This window comes from Suricata suricatta, chromosome 5, assembly GCF_006229205.1.
Source record: "Suricata suricatta isolate VVHF042 chromosome 5, meerkat_22Aug2017_6uvM2_HiC, whole genome shotgun sequence".
In the NCBI taxonomy this organism is placed as follows: domain Eukaryota; kingdom Metazoa; phylum Chordata; class Mammalia; order Carnivora; family Herpestidae; genus Suricata; species Suricata suricatta.
Window position 1 is genome coordinate 96,268,555 of NC_043704.1, and position 24,851 is coordinate 96,293,405.

The window sequence follows — 24,851 nt, forward strand, 5'->3', positions numbered from 1 at the left end:
TGCCTGTCTTCAGAAATATCTCCAAGCTTTTAGAAAGATTAATAAAAAAATAGTTCTATTATAACATATATGCATTGTCTCAGTAATCTGGAATGTAATGAATCTAGGGTTGAAAACCTCATTGGGGCTTTCTGACATCTTGAGATTTAATTCCTTCTCAACTACTATTCTACCCTTTCCCATCTAAAGATCATTTTCCTCTTTTAATGTTAAGTCTAACCTGAGAACAATCATGGTACATCAGGCACCATCCTAAGTATCTTAGAGTATGTAATACCTGACTAAATTCTCATAACTAGTATTACCCATTCTTAGAGAGGAGAACACTATAGCCAAATGAAGTTAAGTAGCTTGCCAAGGGTCACGCGGTACTAAGTGGCAAAGCCACAGTTTGAACCCAGGTGGTCTAACTCCAGGGCTCCTGCTCTTAATCATTATTCTATATTGCTCCCTTGAAAAAGTATATAAAATAACAAGCTTGAGTTCTGCTGTAAGAGATTAAGTAAAATATTAATAAGAAAGTTGTAATAACATGACTTATATTTTGAAAGGATACCAGGAAAAGTTTTGAAAACAATTTTAACAGCTTCCGAAATAAAGCAGTATTTCATTTTCTTGAACTATTTAAGTGTGAGGCTGCCTGAAGATAAGACCGAGGAAGACATTGTAAAAGTCCCTTTCTGCTCAGTCACTCTAATTTTTACAATTTCAGGTGAAAAGAGTTTTATGCAAATAATGTGCAATTCCCAGACCTCTGTTTCTTCAACTCGAGCCCTTTGTAATTGTTGAAAATAAGTAAGTATGGTTACTATAAGAGATTATAAAATATTATTACTGTTCAGACACCATTTTGTGCAAGGGCAGGGGTGGCAATATAAAGCAATAAAATGGAGGAGGGACATTATCAAGGGATAAAATTCTTTTGAACATATTTTCTGCAACCAGGGAAAATACACCAGCACCCAAAGGAATATGGGAAACTTTACACTACATTTAAGCACAAGCACATTTTCTACTTCTTAATTTAAAAAAGGAAAGGACAGCATTAAAATGTGCATACAAATAAACAGGCCATTTATTTACTTCTACTAATTAACATCTCTTGAGATCTCCAGGGTCTCTCTCAAAGGATGTTCTCATGGCAGGAGAACCAGCAATTCAAAAACTTGCTGAGTCCAGAGGGAGAAATGTCAGAAACGAAAAGACACCCTAAAAACAAACATGTTAATTTAAAACGTGAGATAAACACCAACATCTCCCACCTCTACCCACTACCCCTGGGAGGCCAGGGAAAATAGTGTTCTTGCTTTAAACTTTTTTTAAAGGGCCAAATTAGTTATGAACGCTCGAGAAACAGTTAACATTTGCTCCACACAGCCATTATGCCCAAGAAACGCAACTCCTAAACTCAGAGCTAAAGAGCAGAAGTAGAAATTTCCAATTGTTCAGATTTAAAATGCATGAGACTCAATGAGTGTCACACCTGAAGAGGCGATGGGAGTTCCCTTGGCTATTTCCAGCAGTCTCAATCAAGAAGAAATAAACTAAAACAGTTGGGACATCGAGAGTGAATGTCAAGGTTGGGAGAAGACGAGTCAGGAACAGGAGGGATAGCCTGGATGAAGCTGTGATTTGCTTATGCCAGGAACACAGTCTTAGTTAGAAATAGGATTCTTGCTGACTGAAAACTGAATGTGATAGGGTTTAGGACAACACATCACCCCCAAATACTGCACAATGTCTGGAATATTATAAGCTGAAAGAGTTTGAAAAAAAACAGCAGAAAGAGAAAGTCTCTCTGACCTTATTCCCCCCACCTTTCCTTCTCCCCTGAAGCAGCTTATAAGACCTTAATGTGGGAGGTGCCCTTCTTATATGCAGAAAAAAGAAGTATCTTTATCTCCCAGATGTAGGAAGCCTAGAAGAATCTACACACATGGTCCTTATGCAGTTCCCCCCAATTTATTACACCTACCTTATACTCTTTGACCTATCATATTACTCTACAAATGGCCTGTCTTCACAAACCCAGCAAAAAAACTCAGACTTAACCATTTCTTTGGAACTTCTTTTCCTTATGAAGGTGACTATAACACCTAAAACTGATATTAAATAAATGTGTGTGTTTTTCTCCTGGTTATCTTTGTCAGTCCAATTTTCAGACCCAGCCAAGAACCCTAAGAAAGTCAAAAAAAAAAAAAAAAAACCTTTTCCTCCCCTGTAAAAGTATGCAGAAGGAGAAGAGAATAGGAAAGGAAGAGAAAGGAAAGGGAAAAATTTATGAAGAACTGTAGAGGAAAGATGAAGGTAGAAAGAAGAGAAAAGAAAATTAGAAAAATTAGAAAAATAAAAGAAAACTCAAATAAAACCATTTTTATAATACCATTCTGAATTTTTCCTTAAGTTTCCTAAATACGTATATGAGGGGGTTTTCATTTTTACATTTATTTATTTTTGAGAGACAGAGAGAGACAGCACAAGTGGGGGAGGGGCAGAGAGAAAAGGAGACACAGAATCCAAAGCAGGCTCCAGGCACTAAGCTGTCAGCACAGAGCCCGACACGGGGCTCAAACTCACAAACTGTGAGATCATTTCCTGAGCCAAAGTCGGATGCTAAACCAACTGAGCCACCCAGGTGCCCCATATATGTGTGTTTTCAGTATAGAAGCACTATTACCATTTTAGCACAAGGTTAAAGACATAATTTGGGAGGCGAGCAACCCTGGAACCAGGTCCACTCTGACCCTGAATAGCTGTGTGAACTGAAGAAGTTACCTAACTATACTGAACCTTGGTTTTCTCATCTGCAGCATGTTGAGAATACAGGTTTTTAAATGATTACTATTTCTCCACAAATCTATGTTCAATGTATATTTATAATAAAAATATAATAGCAAGTTATCTACACTTTTAACTGCATAACATAAGTTTTCACTTTGCACCATATCCAAGCAGTTTCCATGTTGCTAAAACTTCATAACTCTCAATACCTGCAAAAACTCTGTCTAGTGGATGCATCACATTCCTATACTGGTCTTTTCAGTTTCTCCTTTTTGTAAACAAGGCAGTTATAAATATCATCACGCTGAGGGCATTTCTCCATATTTTGGACGATTCTTTCGCAAAAAAGAGCTTCCCGGTAAAGGAGTGCTAACTCCCTAAAGGGCATGAACATTGCTCTTGTCTTAACAACCTGAAGTAGAAATCTAGATCTGCCCTCACCAGTCAAGTGTGTGATTAATCCAGTAGAACTAATTACAATGACCTGTACCCAATGTTTCAGGTTATGTCATTTTGTCATTTTTACAGAGGCTCCTGTGCTCTTCAAAGATTATCATGAGGGAATTTCAGATTCTGGGTCAATAGTTATTCACGAACCTTCCCAGGATTCTCACCCGTGCTTCCCAGGTAAACACACTTGCACACACACAGTATGGATGGAGTTTCTCTAGAGAGTGATTTTCAGCCCCTATCTACAATCACTAGGCTGTCCAATCAATATGAAGTGAAAAACTGCAGCCCAGTGTATTCAGCCAAAATTCAACTATGAGATGTTTGTCCATGGCAGCTTGTAGATTATTTAATCGAGACCTTTATGACAACTTTTTCCATTGTGGTTGGTGATAAATGCAATCAATCAGGAGATATACACAGATCGATCATTTACTTCGAATTGTCTGTAAACTTGGTTGAAGTGCAAAGAAAAATAAGAGCTATAATCAATGTAATTGGCAATGCTGGAGGGAAATCAGACTTGGATGTTTTAAGTATACAGGTGTGAAACATGACTTCCTGTCTAGTATTTACTGTCCCTCCTGGCCAGCTGTATTAACTGTAAGTCAAAAGTTCACCTGATGTCTTTCTTAAAAACTATCATTTTTCATATTAATATCTCTTACTTCATATTACTAATATTTATCTGCAAAGATCATATCTATTTCCTGTCATCTATAAATCTCATCTATAAATCTCATACTAATAGCTTCCGGGGCAAAAAACATTAGGAGTGTGTTTTACTGTATTTGACCACAAACCTTTGAAACGTCATGGTATGCAAGACAGAACTCATAAGTAAATACATACATACATACATACATACATACATAAAACCACTTTCTAGATCCATAAAATAGTTGTGCCCATCTGGATTTTGCATGAGATTATCTCTTCTAAAGCACTTCAAGTTACTCAGTGAAAGAGGCACAATACAATTTTATAGATGAAAGAAGAGGGGCCCCTGGGTGGCTCAGTCATTTGGGCATCCCACTTTGGCTCAGGTCGTAATCTCGTGGTTCATTGAGTTGGGCCCCACACTGACAGCTCGGGGCCTGGAGCCTGCTTTGGATTCTGTGTCTCCCTCTCTCTCTCTGCCCCTCCCTCACTCATGTTCTCTCTCTCCCAAGAATAAATAAATATTATATATTATATATATATATATACACACACACATATATATAATATGAAAGAAGAATAAAATACAAAATGTAGCTTAACATATTTTAGAATCTTATTAAATCATACCTCAAAGCATTTAGGAATAGAAAATAAAAGATATAAGACAAACAATATTCAACTATTTTTCCAGATTCCGTGAATGGAAAACATAAGTTAGAGTCATACATATTCTTAAAAACACAAAAGTCTAGTATTCTGGAAAAAACATGGTATACCAAAAAATTTAGCTGTATGACTTGATCGAGTTCACTATTATCCTAACCTCTCCAAATATTCCCCATCTGTTATATGGAATTATACTTCCCCTACTTCACTGAATTTTGTGATAACTAATGTTTGTGAAAGCACTTGGTCAATTATAATCTATGGGTTCTAACTATGAATCATATTTCTTTGACTTTCTTCACATATCAGCACTTCCACTTTAAAAATCAATTTTTTCCTGTATCCTTTTACTGTCCAATTCTGCATGGATGGATCACAAAAATCACACAATTTTCCTTTGTCCCCAACTCCTGCAATGTTAGCTGGAGATTTAAAAGAGACCAGTTTCATTCATGCAGAGAGTATTTTCTATAGATTTATAGGTTGAATTGTGGATTTTTTCCTATGGATTTGTTTCCTCAAACATATTCAGAAACACCCGGCACAGGAATAAAATCAATGCAAAAACACCTTAAGGTATTACCTCATCTGATAAAGGAGTATTTAATAGCACACATTTATTCAAACATCCTAACTTATACAACTTCTTCCTTCTTAAAGGTTAAAGTCCTTTAAGCTTAAGTCTCCTCAAATCACCATTGTCACCTGCATCCAAAACTTCTAGGAAAGAAGCAAAGAGGCGTTTGTACAGAGATCAACACATCACTCCATAAAAAGGCAAATTAGCATCTATTGTAGCTGGGGCTTTAGAGCCAGACTGAGCCAGTCTGGGCATTCCAACTTGCATATCATAGATTCTGGCTATACATCCATACCTTTCTCCCAAGGCCACCTGAGCTCACCTCCGCTAAAGCATTTACTACCATGTACTGTAACTACCTGACTTCTTCTTCGACTGCAAGTTCCCTGTGGACAGTGCCTGCTTCTTACTCATCTTTGTATTCTAGTGTCTGGAGTTAGATGCCACTGTTTGGAGATTGATATGTCATCAAAAGAAATAGATACAATTGTGGGGAACATGCAAAGTAATATAGCAATATGATGAATGTTAATGTAGCAACACGAAATGTATTTATTCAACAACAGTATTTAGTAGCAACTACCACCTGCTAGATGCTTTTCCAAATGCTGGGGATGCAGCAGTAAAGAAAATGGACACAATGTCCTGCCCTCAATGGTTCCATCCTACTGCAGGAAAAGGACAATAAATATAAGACATAAGCACAATATGTAGTATATGAGATCATTGTAAGTGCTATGGAAAACATGAAATAGGAAAGGGGAGAGGAAAGGTCAAGATTTTAGGAAGCTATACCGAGAAAGTGACATTTGAGCAAACACCTGATGAAGGAGTAAGCGGTGTGTGTGTTTAGGAGGAAAAGTATGCTAAGCACAAAGAACAAGTTCAAAGCCCTGAGGCAGAATTCCTTGCCCTGAGGCTGAATTCCTTGCAAGTGTGCCTAGAGAGGGAGTTCAGAGGAGTTCAGAGAAATCCGCTGTGGGGAGTGGGTGAAAAAACACTGGCTTGTATTCTCAGTGAGGTGGGAGCCAATGGAAGGTTTTGAATAGAGAACTAACATCCTCTGACTTCTATTCTAACAGAATTACTCAAGGCACAGGGTGGAGAAAAAGGGCAAGGACATAAACAGGGAGGACAGTTGGGAGGCTTTGTTAATAACTCAGCTAGGAGATGATAATGGTTTGGACCAGGGTAACCACAATGAAGGTGGCAAGTAGTGGTCAAAGTCTAGATATATTCTGAAGGTAGAGCACACAGGTTTGGCCAAAACATGCAAACTAGGCAGGAGTCAAAGACTGACACCTAAGCATTTTGAGAGAAAAAGAATGAGCTTCATGAAAAATGAGTTACACATGGTTCTGACATTAAAATGCAGGTGGCAGCTTCTGAGGAATAAAAAATGATCAGGCTGGGATCTAAATGGGCAAAACACAGCAGTCGCTATACAGAAATAACCTTTTGCCCACAGCTTAAAAAAAAACATAAAAGGTATAAAATGCAGAGTATACTCAGTAGTATATGGTATCCACCCCTCTCACTAAGACAGGATGTAAGAAGATATTCATACTCAGATGAAGAATAGTATCAAGGGTATTGGAAGGGGCAATACAAGGAGTCAGGGTGTGAAGGGGACAAGTATAACGGAGGAATGATCCCGAACAATTAAATGGAAACCAACCTACGGTTGTTGGACAAGGATGCCCTGTGGTAGTAAGGGCAGGAAGAAACAATAAATAAATGCAAAATAGCCTCATACTTAGAAAGAAGACCAATGACTGGACTTTGGAAGCAAAAAGGGTCTTACATTGTTTGGGGGGGTACAGTTTATTTATTTTTGAGATAGAGAGAGTATGCAGGCGCTCATAAATGGGGAAAGGGCAGAAAGAGACACAGAGACAGAGAGAGAGAGAGAGAGAGAGAGAGAGAGAGAGAGAGAGGAAGAATCCAAAGCAGGTTCCAGGGTCTGGGCTGTCAGCACGGAGTCTGACATGGGGCCAAACTCGAAAACTGTGAGATTATGACCTGAGCTGAAGTCGGGCACTCAATGGACTGAGCCACCCAGGCGCCCCTTAGGAGAGTCTCAGGGAAGCTGGTATCCACATCTACCCCTGCACCCTCTGAACAACCTCCAACCTCAGCATACAATATTCCAGAGTGGGGGGTGGAAAGTAAAATTGTATGTAATCAAATCTTCAAAAGTCCCTGTGAAGTGATATATGTATATGTATAAATAATACATCTTTCAATTTGTATATCTAGAGAAAGAGCAAAAGCAAGATGGAGAGAAACAGTGAGAGAACCTACTTATCCCATAGCCAAAGAAAAACTGAATTTCTCATTAAAAGAAGGAAAAAAGGAAACTTTGAAAAGAGCTATAATCACATTAAAGTAACATCCCTCTTCCTCAGCATTTTAGTTGTTTTGTGTCTAGGGGAATGAGATAGCAAAGACATGCTATAAATGTGAATGAATGAGTGAATGTAATGTTACATCGCACACTCCACAATTCAACTAACAAAGGTGTATGTTTCACTTTATTTAATAACGGTAGATGAAAAGGAATATATTTCTTCCTTCCCCCCAAAGCAGGAAACGCATGCACGCATGCGCGCGCACACACACACACACACACACACACACACACACACACACTGGTGTTACAGTCTCCAGGACCTAAAATATACTAATTTTCAAAATTTGATAATCCAGTTCCCATAGCAACCATAAATCAGTTTTTTGAAGGATGCATAGGAAGGATATTCTGGCTGGAAACAACATTCTTTGACCACTGAGAAAAATGAAACCAAAGCCAAATTATAGCTACCCAAGATAGGATTGTTTTAAAGGTCCCAAGTTTCTTCTCTTTGACAGTCTTAATGCTAAAGTAGGCACCACATCCGCATGCTAAGGAAACCTTGAATTCCAAGGGGACAGCCGAGTGAACGTGGAGAGGCCTGCCTGGCCAGCCACCTGGGAGCCTCCCTGCAGCGCCCGGTGATTGCCTATCGATCTGAGCTTCACCCAGCCTCCTGTCCTCACCGACAGGTCAGCAGTGAACTTGTACCAGGCTTTGGCTGTGCTCTTTTGGGCAACCTAATTTCCTAACATACGCAGCGCAATGGGTTTTCACTGTACCTCTCATCTCTTTCAGAATTCAAACGTGTATCAACAACTAAATTTCCACACACACCACTTCAAATGATTGCTGGAAAACCTTCACAGAAGATTCGAGTCTCCCCTGATTTGCTTGGGAACTACTCTACTAAAGAATGTGAATGTCTCTTCCTATGTTACCTTAAGCAGAATACCAGACACTTCAAGCACCTGTTAGTATTCACAAACTGGCAATAAAAATGAAACAGACTAAATCAGATCTAAAGTTGCTAGAAAAACAGCATCTATGACTTACCAGGTATGCTTTGGCCAGCCACAAACAACGCTTCGCAAGTTCTTTATTGTTAGGCCTGGAATGTACCCAATTAACTGGATTGAAAAGAGCATTTGCCCAAGGAAGCTTAGAGTTCAATCTGCTTTTTGTAAACACTCCCTTCTAACATTCCTTAGCACAAATCCATTCAGTTCTCTCTCACTTGGGTTGTGTACCTTTATGTCCCTTCATTGACTTCTCAGCTCCTGTCCTCTAAAAGTTCTCCCTTGGGGGTACCTGGCTGACGGGGTCAGTGGAGCATGTAACTCTCTATTTCAGGGCTGTGGGCTCCAGGCCCACATTGTTTGTAGAAAGTACTTAAAAAGGTAAAACTCTACAAATGAATGAATGAACAAATGAATATATTCTCTCTTTGTAAATTCCACTTATTTCCATTGTTTCATGATGATCCTTCTCAAACAAGCACCCTTCCAAGAACCTCCATAGGTTCAGCCCAGCATCTGTTCTCTAGCAAACAGGTTTCTTTTTCCAACCACTCCTTTATCCATTCCTGTTACCAGGGCAGCCATCTCATCAATAGGTAACTTCCCAAAGGACCACACTGATTCTAGTTTCTTTCCTGCCTTCCTGGTGCCCTAATCCATCCTACTTATGGGCCTCAGAGTCATTTCCCTCTTATCCCATTTTCATCTCCACTTCTGAGAAGAGCAGCCCAGAGAGGCATCTTTCGACCCACTTCTGGCCTTAATGAGGAGATGGAAGATCAGAGTCATTGTCCACTCTCACTGACCTACCTATTTGGAGGGACAGCACTGTCCATATTCCAGCCTAACTCACCTTCTTTCAGATCCTGGAAAGTATCAGACTCTTTCATAACTCCACAGCCTCCGCACATGCTATATCCTCTACTTAGAAAACTCTTCTGCCCTGTTCCCTGCACCTGGCTGCTGCCAATGTGTCTCCCCTCAGTGTATCTTGCCATCGCTTCCCCAGGAAGATACCCTGACCTCTCTGCACAGAGCTGTGGACCTCTACTCTCCCTGTGGAACTATATTTGCTTGTTTAACTGCTGGTCTTCCTCACTGAAATCCAAGTTCTTTTTGGCAGGCACCTTTCCTCTCATGACCCCATTGTAATTCCAGCCCATAGCATACTGTCTGGCACACAGTAGGTGCTCATGGAATATTTCTGAATGAATGAATGAAACAAATATGTTTTTTGTTATCTACCTCCATGTTCTTTCCAATACAATGTTCTACCTTCAAAAAAGAAGGTATTCAAATAAGAGGTGTTATCATGGTCACACAGGGAGTAGCTTGGTCAGCATGACTGCAGGACTTTGTAGGGGGTTTCCCCTCACTCAGGAGGCTCCCTGACTGTAGTCTGACCTGCCAAAAAAACTCAGAGGACTTCATATACTTCAGGCCAACACCATGCCTTGCCTCTCATGCAGGGGTCCTACCATCCCGGTCCAATATTACAACAAGGCAGAATTTCTCTGAATGCCTTCCTTCATATTCAGCCAGAACACAAGGATGGGAGAGTCATGGCCCTTCATACACAGCCTCAGACTGCAGCTCCTTGAGATGTCACTCAGCTTCAGGCTTGGTGCCAGCCAAAGGATCTATGAAGGGAAATCTCACGAATAAACAAGAAACCCTTTTTTTTAAGTTTCTTTATTTTTTAATTTATTTTGAAAGAGGGACAGAGAGAGTGAGCAGGGAAGGGGCAGAGACAAAGGAAGAGAGGGAGTCCCTAGCGGTGTTCTTGATCAATCTCACCAACAGTGAGATTATGACCTGAGATGAAATCAAGAGTTGGACACTTAACCAACTGAGCCTCCCAAGCACCCAAGGGGCTCTTTTCAATACTTAGTTGTCTGCCCTGTACTAGCTCTTGCCTCACTCCTATAAAATGCTTCAGAGTCACCCCTACTTTACAATACCCACGAACACTCAACACTCTGATTTCAATCAAGCCTCTTGAAAAAGTAGTCTCCACTTGCTCACTGCAGTCTCACTGGCTGGTCATCATTCAGACCACTGGATCAGGATCTGAGGCTCCATCCCACCAAAGCCACCAGCAAACTCTTGTAACAAAAAGCAAAGGATACTTCCTAGCACTCACCTGGCTTGTCCTTCCTATATCATTTAATACAACTCACTTTCCTTCTGGCCCACTTTAATTCTTGACTCCTCTCATAGATTTCTCCTCTATCCTTTTGATACCACCTATTCTCTATTCTTCACTGAAAAAGAGGGACAGTGGTCTTTTGGCCAAATTCCCTTTATCTTTAAATCTTTAAATCCTTTAAGCTAAATCCATTGAATTCTTACTATGATCCAGTCCTTTTATATATACTTTAATATATTAGTTCATTTTATGGTTCACAACTAGCCTATGACTCATATATGTATCATCTCCATGTTGCAGGTGAGAAAATTGAAGACAGAGAGAATAAGTAATTTGACCCAGTAAATGGTAGAACTAGGATTTGAACCCAGACAGCAGAGCCCATACCCTTAACTTCTATTCTATGTTCATCGTTTAAATGATGGTGGTCCAAAAGGAACCCTCTGAATCCATAAATGTTACCTGAATGATCCTACACTTTGCAGGTTTCATACCTGTATTCCCAGACAACCCCATTCTATCGTTCTAGTCCACTGCATAAGATCTCTCAGCTCAAGATCCACACATCCAACTGCCTGCCGAATACATCCAAACAAACTCATCCTCTTTGACTTACCCAATCAATGTGCTTGATTCAGAGTCTTCTTCACTTGTAGAAGACACCACCATGTACACAGTCACCTAGCCCAGAGATAATGATGTCACCTTTTTCCCCACCCACTGCCTTCCCTCCCACATCTACCAGTCAGCAAGTTCACTAGTTCAACTCCTTCCTTTCCAACACCTTAGTTCAGATCCGGATCCTTCCTTATCACACTCACAGTCTCTTCACACAGCTGCCAGAGTGATTTCTTAAAACCACAGCTGTTCTCCTCATGTCTCCAATGAGGATATTTTCAATGACTCCTCATTCACTCAGGATAAAATGCCAACTCCTCAGCACAGCACACAATGCCTCCCTGATAGATCATAGGTACTTCTCAAACCTTGTTCAACTTTGTGTCCTAGTCTCTAGTCCCCCAGACCTGTATCCATGTGGTCACTCATGTTGAAACATACTCCATCACACTTCTTCCCCCATCACCCACCTATCATCTTTAGTTCATCCTCAATCTGCTTCCCCACTTAGGCAACTATGCCCAAAAGACCCTTTCCTGCCTCCCACATGCTCTTACAGCTCACTTCTACCCTGTTACCCACCATACTGAATTATAATTACCACTTTATTGGTTTTTTTAAATCATTAAACTGGACTTCTCTGAGTACTGAGGGCACATCTTATACCTCCTTTGCATTAAATAAGCATCAAACACAGGACTCACATAAAGTAGATGTTCAATAAATCTTTGTCAGATGAAATAGCAAATGGGAACACAGCTTTCAGAAGCAGGTTCTGCCCCTCCTTCTGAATTAAGTAGGCAGATGGATACAAAGCTAACTGCACTTCAAGTGAAAGAAACAGATGGCTTCAAATCACATCAACTCCAGCAGGGAATGTATTCTCTTCCTTTCAAAACATCCTTAAATTATCACTTTCATTATTGATCCCTTCTTCTTTTTAAGAAAGAAAGAAAGAAAGAAAGAAAGAAAGAAAGAAAGAGAAAGAAACCTTTAACGTGTTTAATCTAAATAGAGAATAACGACACTATGGAATGAAGATAACGAAAGTACAGTAGTGCCTCATTGATATAAGTATCATTAAGAAAGAAATTCATTCACATAAAATAAATTTGTTAATATGTGTCCTTCCTTAAAGCATCAAATAAATGTTGTTGGGTTTTTTTTATCCTTTCTGGAAAAAAGTCATTCTCAAGTATATTACATGCTTCTCTACTTGTATAATCAAAGAATATATAAAAATATGCTCATAGCATAGTAAGTAAAGGCCATTTTTAAAGGTAAACATGGCCCCATGTTGTTAAAACATAAACATACATATTTACATTTATATTGACATTTGTATTTATATTATGTATCTCTTCCAAAATGTTAACAGTAGATATCTCTGGTTGTGAAATTATGACAGATTTTTATTTTGCTGTCTCATCTGTATATTCTAATCTTTTCACAATAAAAGGTATAAGCTATAAAAATAGAAATTCATAAAAAATTAGTACTTTACTGAATTTAAGATTCTATTGACAAGATAAATCGTCAGTCAAGTTCTGTATTTACCCATCAGTATGCCCAGAAGCTAACAAACAAATGCCTTAGCAAACCAATCCAAACTATAATGCTTTTAGAATTCTCAAGAATATAGTCTAAATTTTTCAGGCCTTCTCACTTAGTCCACAGCCGTATCTGCTTTTTTGCTATCAATTCCTGCTTCTAGAAGCTTCCTTTTCCTGTTTTAAAATATGTTATTTGCAAATTTCCTAACATCATTTGAAAAGTAGAGTGATTCTTTCTTGAGACTCTGAAGTGTAAAGTCTCCATTTTTTGAACACAGACTTTGTGACATCTGTTTGCACTTTTTATTTACTATAGTAGTTAAGAGTATGTTTGGGCTTTGGAATGCAGTTCAGCTTCTAGCTTCACAGTAACTAGCTCTGTGACCCTAGAGAAACTATTCAACTCTTCTGAGCCTCAGTTTTCTTATCTGTAAATAGGGAGCACAATAACAACTGTATATATTTGTTATGAAGATGAAATAGAACAATGAGGAAAAGTACTCTGCAGAGAGCTGAAAACAAAGACAAGTAAGTACCCAAGAGTTAGGCATGTTATTTATGTCACTATTATTGTTCACTTCCTGATTCTCAATTATTTTGTAGGTATATAGGCTTCCAGATACTGGAGTTCTAGCAAAGCAAAATATTTCTGTATGTAAGCAACTTGTTACAGAACTGAGTCACCTAAAGGCCGAAGCAGGGTAATCTCATCCTTAGGAGCAGAAAAAAAAAAGGTGATCGGTGCGCCTGGGTGGCTCAGTCGGTTGAGCCTCCGGCTTCGGCTCAGGTCAGATCTCACATTAGTGGGTTCGAGCCCCGCGTCAGGCTCTGTGCTGACAGCTAGCTCAGAGCCTGGAGCCTGCTTCCAATTCTGTGTCTCCCTCTCTCTCTGCCCCTCCCCCTCTCATGCTCTGTCTCTCTCTGTATCAAAAATAAATAAAACATTAAAAAACATTTAAAAAAAAAAGGTGATCAACTTATTAAAGTCATTAGCAATTTACAACACACCTAATGTCCTGTAAATTAAAAATAAGACTGTACTTCTGAATCATTAACTATAGGTCTGAAGAAGCCATATTTATGGCAACTTGTTCACTTATGTCAGTTACTCTGGAGTGAGGCTGTAAGATGGGAGCTCAAGTGATAAGGCTAACTCCTCCCACACCCCCTCGTGGTGCTCGAGAGAGCCTTTAAACAAAGGAAATTGCCTTCATATACATTTTTTTTTACTATCACTGGGATAAATAATAGCAACCCAAATAGAGACTACACAATGACATACTTTTACTGAAATAAAAATAAACCATAAAAGTTCTAATCAGAGAGAAAGTTTGGTGGCCCTGGTGCCCTCAACAGTAGTCTTACAAAGTTGTTGTCAAGTAGCTCTGGTCAGTAATATATTACAGGTCGGAGAATTATTTCAAAATCAAATACATTTTGTAAGTATTTTTCTAAGAAAAAAAGCAATAGATGTTCATTATTGAGAAGTTGGCAAAAACTGAGAACTGTGGGTGAGAAAATAAAAATTATCCATAATTCACCACCAAGAGATAAACACTATTAAAACATTTTGATTCATTTTCCTCCTTTTCTGCTTATTATCTTTATATTTATATATTTATATATAAAATCATGCTGTTATAGACATTTGTATCCTGCTTCTTTTTGACTTATTATAATATAAGCATTTTATAGACCATTAAAATTCTTTGTAAACATCGTTTTTAATAGCTGCATAAATGTTCCATTGTAAGGATATACCATAATTTACCTAACTGCTTCCTCATTGTTGGACATTTAGGCTCTTTTTTTTTTTTTTTGCTAATCCACAGAAATTTTAAAGATAATTTTCAAGAGAAAACAAATTTTATTTCATAGGCAAATGAAGTACACAATGAAACAGACAGTGATGATATGTTACTGTAATAGATTCACTGCTAGCCTCAGGTTCAATCAGAATAGGCATTTATCTTTCCTTCAAGCAATAATTCATTTTAATTCAGACTTTCCATTCCTAGCTGCTTCCTCACAAATATGTTTTCCATCTCACACAATTGCAAAGACTCAGCCATAAAGCTCACTTTTTGACAGGTGGCATTTAATTTGTCTGTAGGTCAAAAGCCCCACTATCTCTTGTTGCCACACTGAACAGAGGCAGGGAGCCTCACTTACAATCCTGCCCATGTGTAACCCTCCTCCTTTGTGAAAATATTTGCCTCTTCTTCAAGCTCAATTCTTGGCCAGTCTGTCAGATGCAAAAGTGCCTTCCCCGGGCTTCCAGGGTGCTTTAGAATTAACTTTTCTTCCCAGGCTCTCTTGAAGTGTCTGTCTCCATGGGGACCAGAACTCCATATCCCGAGACTCTACCCCACCTTAAGAGGATCCCTATTTCCTTCAGAATAGGCCTCTTCCCGATTATGCTAGAAAGTCATGCCAGAAATATAAATGCCCCACCTATGCCTCCAGATGAAGAGCTTAAACTTTGAGATAATTGAAGTAGTCACAGCAAGAAGCCAAGCCTTGGGGAGGCCATTAATAATGCAACATGTGGTCATGCAGATTGCATGTACAAAAGAGAATATTATAAGCATATTTAATATGAAATGCAAGAACTACAGCAGAGTGAGTTAGGAATTTCAGTTGCTTCTCCTTGGAAACTACTCACCACTGTCTAAACAGCTATAGATTGATCACAAATGCAATCCAAAATATAAAACAGCTTCTTGGAGTCAAATTAGAGATTTTACCAACCAAAATAAAATTATGAAATATATGAAATAGGAAATTTGTAAGACGAGAAGAGCTAAAGACTTCAAAGTCCACTTCTACTAATATTGAATCTGGTACTAGGGGATCCAGCAGACTGATCCTAACAAGACCACTTTCCCCTTCAAAAGCCTAGCACACCCTCTGAAATTAAACATCATAAAAAGCAACCAGGAGTAGGACCAAAGAACTTTTATCCTTCCTGCACAGAGAACTAAATTGGAGTGAATAAAATATCTAAACTGTAGAAAATGGGTTTTTCTCCCTTTATCACTGGACCTAAATAATGATTTTTCAACATTGGAGGCATAGTACAATTGTACAGTGTTTGGTGTTCAGACGAAATAAAACGAAATAATATAGAAAGCCCTTGCCATGCGGCCTGGCATGAAGTTCCTGTTCAATAGATGCCAACTGATGCTTTTCTTCTCTAAAGAAGAAATGGGCTTAAGAGAGTAACAACAGAACTTGATTTCATGCATTATGCTTAGTGGATCTATTTTGTCCAATCTCCATTTTCTGATTAAGATGGGAAGTTTTATATATATATATATATATATATATATATATATATATACACACACACACATACTCTTTTCGGGGATGGGGGTAGAAGGGAGACACAAGAAGCTAAACCTTCTTTGCTTTACACCAACCAACATCCAGAACTTAAACAAACAAAAATTGGTGGGCACTTCTTTGCTTAAAAACAAACTTTTTAAAATTCATACAAACAAGCAGACTTTTAAACATTTAAATAACCTTTTGAAATTCAGTATGCTCTTCAAATATCATATTTACAAATATGGGTCTGAAGTAAATGAATGCCTAGGGGCCAAAGTGTTCTAGAGTTCAGAACTTTTCAGATTTTAGAAAGGTAATACGATGCATATGTGCCCAGGACTGTCTCAAGAGTCACAGCCTAATCAAACACATTAATATTTCTTCAGGGAAACTTAAGAATTTTCATATTGAATAAAATAAATGAAGTCCATAATTAGATTGATGTTTGTTAAGTGAAGGTTACACCGCCAAATTAGTCTCTGACAAATAACAGCAAGAAAAAAGTACCTGCTGGTGCTCAGAGGTTTCTCAACCTCAGACTTATGGGAGGGATTTTGAAACTATTTCTGAAATGAACACACATGATCAGGTAAACCAGTCCACTGTGTAAGTTTAAGAAGGGTAAATAAGAGGGAAAAAATACAGCTTGTATACTGATATCATCTAGACAAAATACTGCTGCAAATAGAAAAAACTTTTATGAAAATTATAAGACAAAATGCTGGTTAAACTAAAGTATGTACCCCATAAAACAAAAGGGTTTCAAGAGCCTTTAGTAATATAGATTTGGCCCATAAAAGCACTATCTTTGCATAAGACATCTTAAAATCTACTTTGATCATTATTTGCTACCACTAACCAAAATCTGTCTGAGTCCAAATCCACATTTTTTAAAAAGTTTGTTTCGAGAGAGAGAATCAGCAGAGGAGGAACAAAGAGAGGGAGAGAGAGAAAATCCCAAGCAGGCTCTGCGCTGTCAGCACAGAGCGAGCCTGATGCAGGGCATGAACTCACGAACCAAACCATGAGATCATGACCTGAGCTAAAGTCAAGAGTTGGACACTCAAAGCCACATTTTTTAATAAATTTTTTAATGTTTTTTATTTATTTTTGAGAGACAGAGAGAGATAGCATCCACAGGGGAGGGTCAGAGAGAGAGGGAGACAAAGAATCGGAAGCAGGCTGCAGGCCCTGAGCTAGCTGTCAGCACAGAGCCTGACACAGGACTTGAACCCACGAACTGTGAGATCATGACCTGAGCTAAAGTCGGATGCTCAACCAAATGGGCCACCAAGGCTCCCCTAAAGCCACATTTTTTAAGGCAAAAGAGAGTGCTTGGAAATCAAACATGTAGTGTAGGCAATCGAAGGCACCTCCACAAACTGATAGGCACACATAGTTCACCTCTTCATGTTTATAAAGGCACAGAAATCATGGTAAAAAGAATAAGTGAACACATTCTTTCAGTTATCACTGCCTTTGTATAACCTGCATCCTATTAACACTGCCAAATCCCAGGATTAAGAATAGATCAAGAGACTACAGATGCTGGTGAGGATGTGGAGAAACGGGCACCCTCCTACACTGTTGATGGGAATGTAAACTGGTAAGGCCTCTCTTGAAATCAGTGTGAAGGTTCCTCAAAAACCTATCAATAGAACTCCCCTATGACCCAGCAATAGCACTGCTGGGGATTTACCCAAGGGATACAGAAGTGCTGATACATAAGTGCACATATATCCCAATGTTCATAGCAACACTTTCAACAATAGCCAAATCATGGAAAGAGCCTAAATGTCCATCACCTGATGAATGGATCAAGAAGATGTGGTTTATCTATACAATGGAATACTACACGGCAATGAGAAAGACGGAAATCTGGCAATTTGTAGCAACTAGAGGGAGTCATACTAAGTGAAATAAGTCAGGTGGAAAAGGACAGATACCATATGTTTTCACTCATAGGTCTAACAGGAGAAACCTAACAAGGAACCATGGAAAGGGGTAGGGGGGAAAAAGTTAGGGAGAGGGAGGGAAGCAAATCATGAGAGACTCTTGAATACTAAAATCAAACTGAGGGCTAAAGAGAGAGGGGGAAGGGGGAGAGGGGTGATGGTCATGGATGAGGGCACTTGTGGGAAAGAGCACTGGGTGTTATATGGAAACCAACTTGGCAATAAACTATTAAAAATAATAATAAAATTTTAAAAAAGAATAGATCCTTAGCACACCAAACAACAATTTATAGTGACATGAACTTGAGCCCTTCTGGGTTTTAACGGCACTTGGATATTGTAAGGTTTTTGGATCAGTTTGACGTTAGTCTTTACCTTTCTCCATCTTGAGTTTTCCCATAGAAAACCAAATCTTTTCTCCCAATCAAAAAATGAGAGGGCTTCATTATTATCAACCAGAAATGTTCTCTGGAGAAAAAGATCCTTTAACTGTACCTTATCAGGGAGGGCTTAACATAAACTAGAGCCAAACAGAAAACTGTTGTCTTAGGCAGACATTTCCCTACATTTAAGTGCTCAATGTTAAAAAATTATATATATAACAAGTCACATTAGGAACTTATTTTAAGGCTGGTCAATCTTTAGAGCATATGTATCTTCTGAAACACATACCAAAGTTTCAACAAATAAGAAACTAGAAATCAGAGAGGTCACACCCAGACAATTTGTACCACAGCCAGAACAAGAATTTCCAATACTTATAAATAATTTAAGTTAGGGATACATTCGGGGGGTCAATATAAGGGGCAAAAAAACATGGGTTTAAAATAAGTTATAGTGACTAGTTGTATTTCAATAATTATTGGGCTCATACTTTGACCTCAATGAAAGTAAAATCTAGCTATAGAATCAACATGGGCAACTAAATAAATGTTGGCAGACAGAAAATGTTCAACAAGAACTTGAAAGACCCTAGGATTCAGATGAAGGAAAAGATGGCGGGGTAGGGGTACAGGTAGTTTTCTGGTGAGACTGAAATGAGGCAATGTGGGGTGCCTGGGTGGCTCAGTTGGCTAAGCCTCCGACTTCAGCTCAGGTCATGATCTCACGTTCGTGGGTTCGAGCCCCGCATCGGGCTCTGTGCTGACAGCTCAGAGCCTGGAGCCTGCTTCTGATTCTGTGTCTCCCTCTCTCTCTCTGCCCCTCCTCTGCTCATTCTCTGTCTCTCTCTGTCTGAAAATAAATAAAAACATTTAAAAAAATTTTTTTTGAAATGAGGCAATGTAACCATATACCTACCTGGCAGCATACCCAGCCACTGCAAAGAAACTCTCAATTGCTCATTGAGCCAGAAATATATTTAGAGACTTTACAACCATCACGAGATCATTAGAGTAGACTATGGACTCCCTGGTCCCTTAAATTTTAATGAACCTGAACCCTTTAAAGATGGCGCTGAGATCAACTTTAGCTGTGAGACAATTAAAATGTTAATAGGGTTTCTCCTGTAAATAGATTTATGAAAGAAGGAGAATGCTGACTGAGTTGTTTCCTGGCCCCAACTTGTTACTGTCAATTGAATGCAAGCAAGATGTGCTTTACAGGAGATGTAAGGCATACCTTTTAATGGCTGCTGCCTACTGTGTTTCCTATTTCAAAATTCACTTCAGTATTGCATATAATGTGCCTAAAGCCCAGTACAAATATTATTCTGTTATCATATAATTGGCCAGTGTGTATTGCTGTGTCTTGAGTTTCTACGTGTTTTATTTTACATGTGGTATACCAGTACATTGAAAGGAAACTCATGTTCATTTTTGCTCATCCCGATTCAGAGAGAGTTCAAAAGTTCAAAAGAATAAGAAGTGGTTCTCAGCATGAGTAAACCGTGCAATGCATTCGAAAATAAATTTTTGATGTCAAGATACATCCCCAGTTTATTCATGCTGAGAATAGTGTTGTTTTGTTGTGTGTGTGTGTGTTTTTTTATCTTTTGGAGTTTATAAGCTTGGATAGTCAAAATTTGTTTAAATTCCACAAGAAATATAGAAGCAATGTAATTTACTATTGTTTTATTGTCACATACTTTTGACTATAAACCAAATCCTTCACAGTGTACCAAAAATCTGGAAATACTGCAAATGAATATATTAGTACTTTGAGCTCCAGAAATGAAAATCATTCAAAATGAGATTGCCTTTCTCCTGGTCAGAATCCTCTAGACTAAACTGTGAAAACAGTTTTCTCAGTAATTCAGAGAAACAAAAGTTCAAATCTCCTATGATTGCCTCTTCCCTCAAGAGCAAAATACACTAAAGTTGACAATTACTGTCAGTTCTTTTATTTTTTTTATTTAATATTTATTTATTTTTAAGAGACAGAGAGTACCAACATGTGGGGAGGAAGGGTAGAAAGAGAGGGAGACACAGAATCTGAAGCAGGCTCCTGGCTCTGAGCTGTCAGCACAGAGCCCAATGCAGGGCTCAAACCCACAAATTGTGAAATCACGACCTGAGCTGAAGCCAAACACTTAACTGCCCCGCTGTCAATTCTTAATTAACCATCTCAGTGAGAAGGAATATTAAACCCCACTGAAAACTGTTCACTGAAGAATGACAAAATACACCTTCCAAATCACAAGTTGACAAGCCACATAAATTATATACAAGAAGCTGATTTATAGAGAGTTGGTTGGAAAATGCCGTTACTAATTCTGAACATGTACCCATCATTAATACATGGTTATCAAATAGAGTTCTTTAAAGAAACTAGAGATCTCTATATACTGAAGTCAAATAAACATGTCGATTAAGGGGTGCCTGGGTGGCTCAGTTGGTTAAGCATCCAAGTTCAAGTAAGATCATGATCTCACAGTTTGTGAGTTCAAGCCCCACATCAGATTCTGTGCTGACAGCTCAGAGCCTGGAGCCTGCTTAGGATTCTGTGTCTCCTTCTCTCTTGCCCCTCGCCCACTAGTGCACTCTCGTTCTCTGGTGCTCTCCCTCGCTCTCAAAAATAAATAAATGCTAAGAAATATTTTTTAAATGTCAGTTAAGATTGATGAGACAGACATACAATTAATTCTATTTGAGTGACTTGGAATTATTAGTGAAATAGAGGACTTTTGTGGTGGGTCTTAGAGAGTAGCCTGGAAGAAACAGAGGCGGCAGTGTTTCACTGAGAACAAAGGCCATGTGGCAGGAATGCATGGAATACACTTGGGGAGCCTGAGTTATCCTGGTGAGGGCAGGGCTGCAAGTGCATGGAGGCCAGGAAGGCAATACCAGGTGACTGTGGTGTACATCATCCCCAGAAGGTACTCTCTCCTTCCAACAGCCTCCAACGCCTTGGCGTACTCTGCTCTCCTCCTTTAATGAATGTTCTTCTGCTCCTAATCCTACCTCACTTTCAAATGCCACGTTCATGAAGCTTTTCATGATATCCTCTCATGAATTTGGTTTTTTATTCCTTTTTAATTACAGTAATACTTTGGTCTAAGTCCTTTATAGTACTTAACTATACACAACAGAGAAGAACGTACTTGATTATAAATAAGTTCCTTAGAGGTGGAGGCTTTATTTTACCCCTCTTTACAAGTCTCTGCAGAAAATGCCTTGATGATTCTGAGTTGATCTTAAACCGTGCCCCATTGGTAATTAATTTGGCTGGAGTAGCATAGCAGGAAGCTCTTTCTCCGGTCATTTCTGGTGAGGGGAATAATGAGGCTGAGACCTGAGAATGACAGCAGATGCACAGTAAGTGTGTAGCCACTCTATAGAAATGTCCACTTCTTGTCACCAGGACCAAAAATGATAACCTGCTAGGCCTAATTTCTCAACTAAAACAAGGTTCTTCCATCAGGTCGATCTAGCTAACTCTAAGACAGTTACTTTTTTTTCAGTGTTGACACTTTCCACTTCCCAAGTTCCTATTTTATTTAATTTTCCTGAGACCTTCCATAGCATTTACCACTCCCTCTTTCTTCCTCTCAGGCAGTTTCTTAATCTCCTCCCTAGCTCCTTCTTCCTCTCTCCTCTTCTCATATATTAAAATTGTCCAGGTTTCTTTGTTCAATAAACTTTCTCCTCACTTTTGATATATACTGGTGTTTTGCCACATCAATATCCAGATGTAGCTCTAGCCCAGACCACTCTCCTGGTCTCAGACCCTTAGGTGGAACTCCTCCAAAGCATCTCCACCTGAGATCCCACAGATACACAGTGATCACATGGTCACAGCTGAACTCACCCTCTTCCCCCCATAAAGCTCTTCTCTTCCTCCTGTGTTTCTGATTTTCTCCATGACCCAAAAGCCACTCCCCAGTCTTCTTCTTCTCCATTTCCACTCATCCATCAACTCCCCTTGCTATTAATCTTTCAAATCTGTCCCTTCCTTTTATCGCCACCACTGTTTCCTTTGTTGATTAGACTCACAACAATTCTCCCTCTACTACTGAAAGCACTTTCTAAGCAGACTCCCTGCTTCTGACTCCTTCCCTCTTCAATCCATTCCTCATTCAAAGACACAAATCTAATTAGGTGCCTCCCCTGCATTCAGTCACTTCCTGGCTCCTCACTATTCCACTGCAAAGTCCAAAGTTCCCACTGTGATATGCAAGACCCTTTCTGTGCTATCCCCTCTCAGCAGCCCTGAACTCATCTTCTACTCTGACCTCTTTCATATTCTTTCCTACAGACATATCATTAAGGAAATGGTTGATGGGTTTTCCTAAAAGAGAGACTGTGCCTCCTTCTCGCACATGCTGTTCTCATCAACTGGAATCCACCATCATCACATGTACTTCCCATCTAATCTCTACTCACAGTATCTGCTTAAGAAAATTAAATTCTTAAAAACCATCCTTAAGCCCTGGATTCCTTCTTCCCTCCAGCTAAGTTATTTCTTCCATTTCTGCCAATTTTTTTTTCAGTAGGTTCTAGTCTGTTTCTTGGTCTTTCCGCAGATATTTGAAGTGCTTAAAGCCAGAGGATTACCCTATCTTCTCTGTATCCCCAAAGCCTAGCAAAGTACTTGACACTGAAGAAGCACTTGTTGAATGGAAAAAACAAGGAAAGAAATCAGCTACATATTAAGCAACGGGGTTAGTTATATGATATCAGCTTTAGTGGAGAAAAGATACATACATAGGATTTGAACATAGCCCTTTGGGTCAGCTTACAAAACCTATGTGCTCATCTAATTCCAGAGTCTTCCTATCTACTGAAAAAAAAATCGGAAAATCAAGTGCTGGAGGCAACAAAAGACAACAAAACTAGATTTAAGCCTTAGCAAAGCCCATGCAACTAAACTGGGAAGGAAAATGTTAGGAGTGTTGGGAGACAATTCTTCAAGGTCTCTTGCATTCCTACATATCTTGTGAAGCTTACATGGCTTTTGTTCTGGAAGGATGTTTGTATAGCAAATAGCGTTGAAAGATTTAGAGAGTGTCTCCTGCCAGGGCTCAGAAAGGGGTTGTTTAATGAGCAGGATAATAAAGATGATGTCTCCCTCTAAGGGCAAAGTTGGCTAGGTTTGCTAACAGTCCCCTTGTAAGATTGGAGATTTTTTATGTTCCACAGCTGTGACATAAATTCCACTGTGTGCATAATACACACTTAGGTCATTCCTCATTGCTCCTATGGAATTTGGGAGAGGAGGAAGCAGGGATAAAGGAAACCAACTCAAACATGAAGCTCATGCTACCTGTTATGGCATGACTAATGAAGTCCTTTATCTTTGATCCAGGGGTCTCATGTCTTTTGTCAGCAGCTATGAACTGTGGCAGACTACCTGGTTACCTCACAGGTAGAGTAAAATCTTAAATACTTAATCGTTCTTGACAGGGAGAAGGGAACTAAAGGCAAGTAAATTAAAAACTGCTCAATAAATGTTTGTAAAATTGAATAATGCTGGAATGAGATGATCTTGAACACAATATAGTGGGTAAGAGCATAGATTCTAGACTCAAACAGCTCAGGTTCATATCCTAGCTTTTACAATTGTTAATTATAAACTTCTTTGAGCTTCATATTCTTCAGTTTCTCCGGAAAACCTTAACTTCCATAGGATCTCAATTTTCTTGTCATGAAAGTTGGTTCCAAATATTACCTTCTGATAAGGTTGTTGTGAGAATTAAATGAATTAAAATATGTAAAGTACTTAAATTGTTCCTGGCATATAATAAGTGCTATTTAATAATAATATTCTGATGCTTGAACGTTAGTCCATGTAAAATCAAAGTTTTTAAGAAAAGAAATGATGTTAGTAGGTTTTTGCTTTGGAAACCAACTTTGATAAAAATTAAATCCTATGTATAATAAAAGTTAAAAGGAGCAAGATAATACGAAAAAGAAGACCAACCAAGAGATATATGTAATAGTCTAGGAGTGAAAACAGAATGGCTGGACTCAAGTGTTGGCAACAGGAAAGAGAACTAATTCAAGAAATATTTCGTTGCTTGTGTTTATAGAATTTGTCAATTAACAGGAATATAAATGTTAACATACCTAGTCAATACATACAAGGCCTTTTCACAATCATCTCAACTCAAGCTCATCATAAAACTACAAGGTAAACTGGGAGAAAGGTGAAAGATAAAAAATTTCAAATATGAAGGGAGGGGAAAATGAACAAAATACCCAAGAAGGAGAAAATGCAGAGGGAAACAATGATGACTAGAGATGACTTATTGACATCGTGAGTCTGAAGCCTATGGAGATGATAAATTGAAAATG

At 38.8% G+C, this 24,851-nt stretch overlaps 1 long non-coding RNA gene across 1 annotated transcript in view; it reads right to left on the reverse strand.

Moving 5' to 3' along the window:
* Positions 1 to 1,063: 1,063 nt before the first annotated feature.
* LOC115291593 overlaps positions 1,064 to 24,851 on the reverse strand; it is a 29,759-nt gene continuing 5,971 nt past the window's right edge. Inside the window, exons 2-3 of the long non-coding RNA XR_003908549.1 lie at positions 21,659 to 21,849; positions 1,064 to 1,209 (exon numbers count right to left, since the gene is read on the reverse strand). This is a non-coding gene — a long non-coding RNA (uncharacterized LOC115291593). The remainder of the gene's footprint in view (positions 1,210 to 21,658; positions 21,850 to 24,851) is intronic.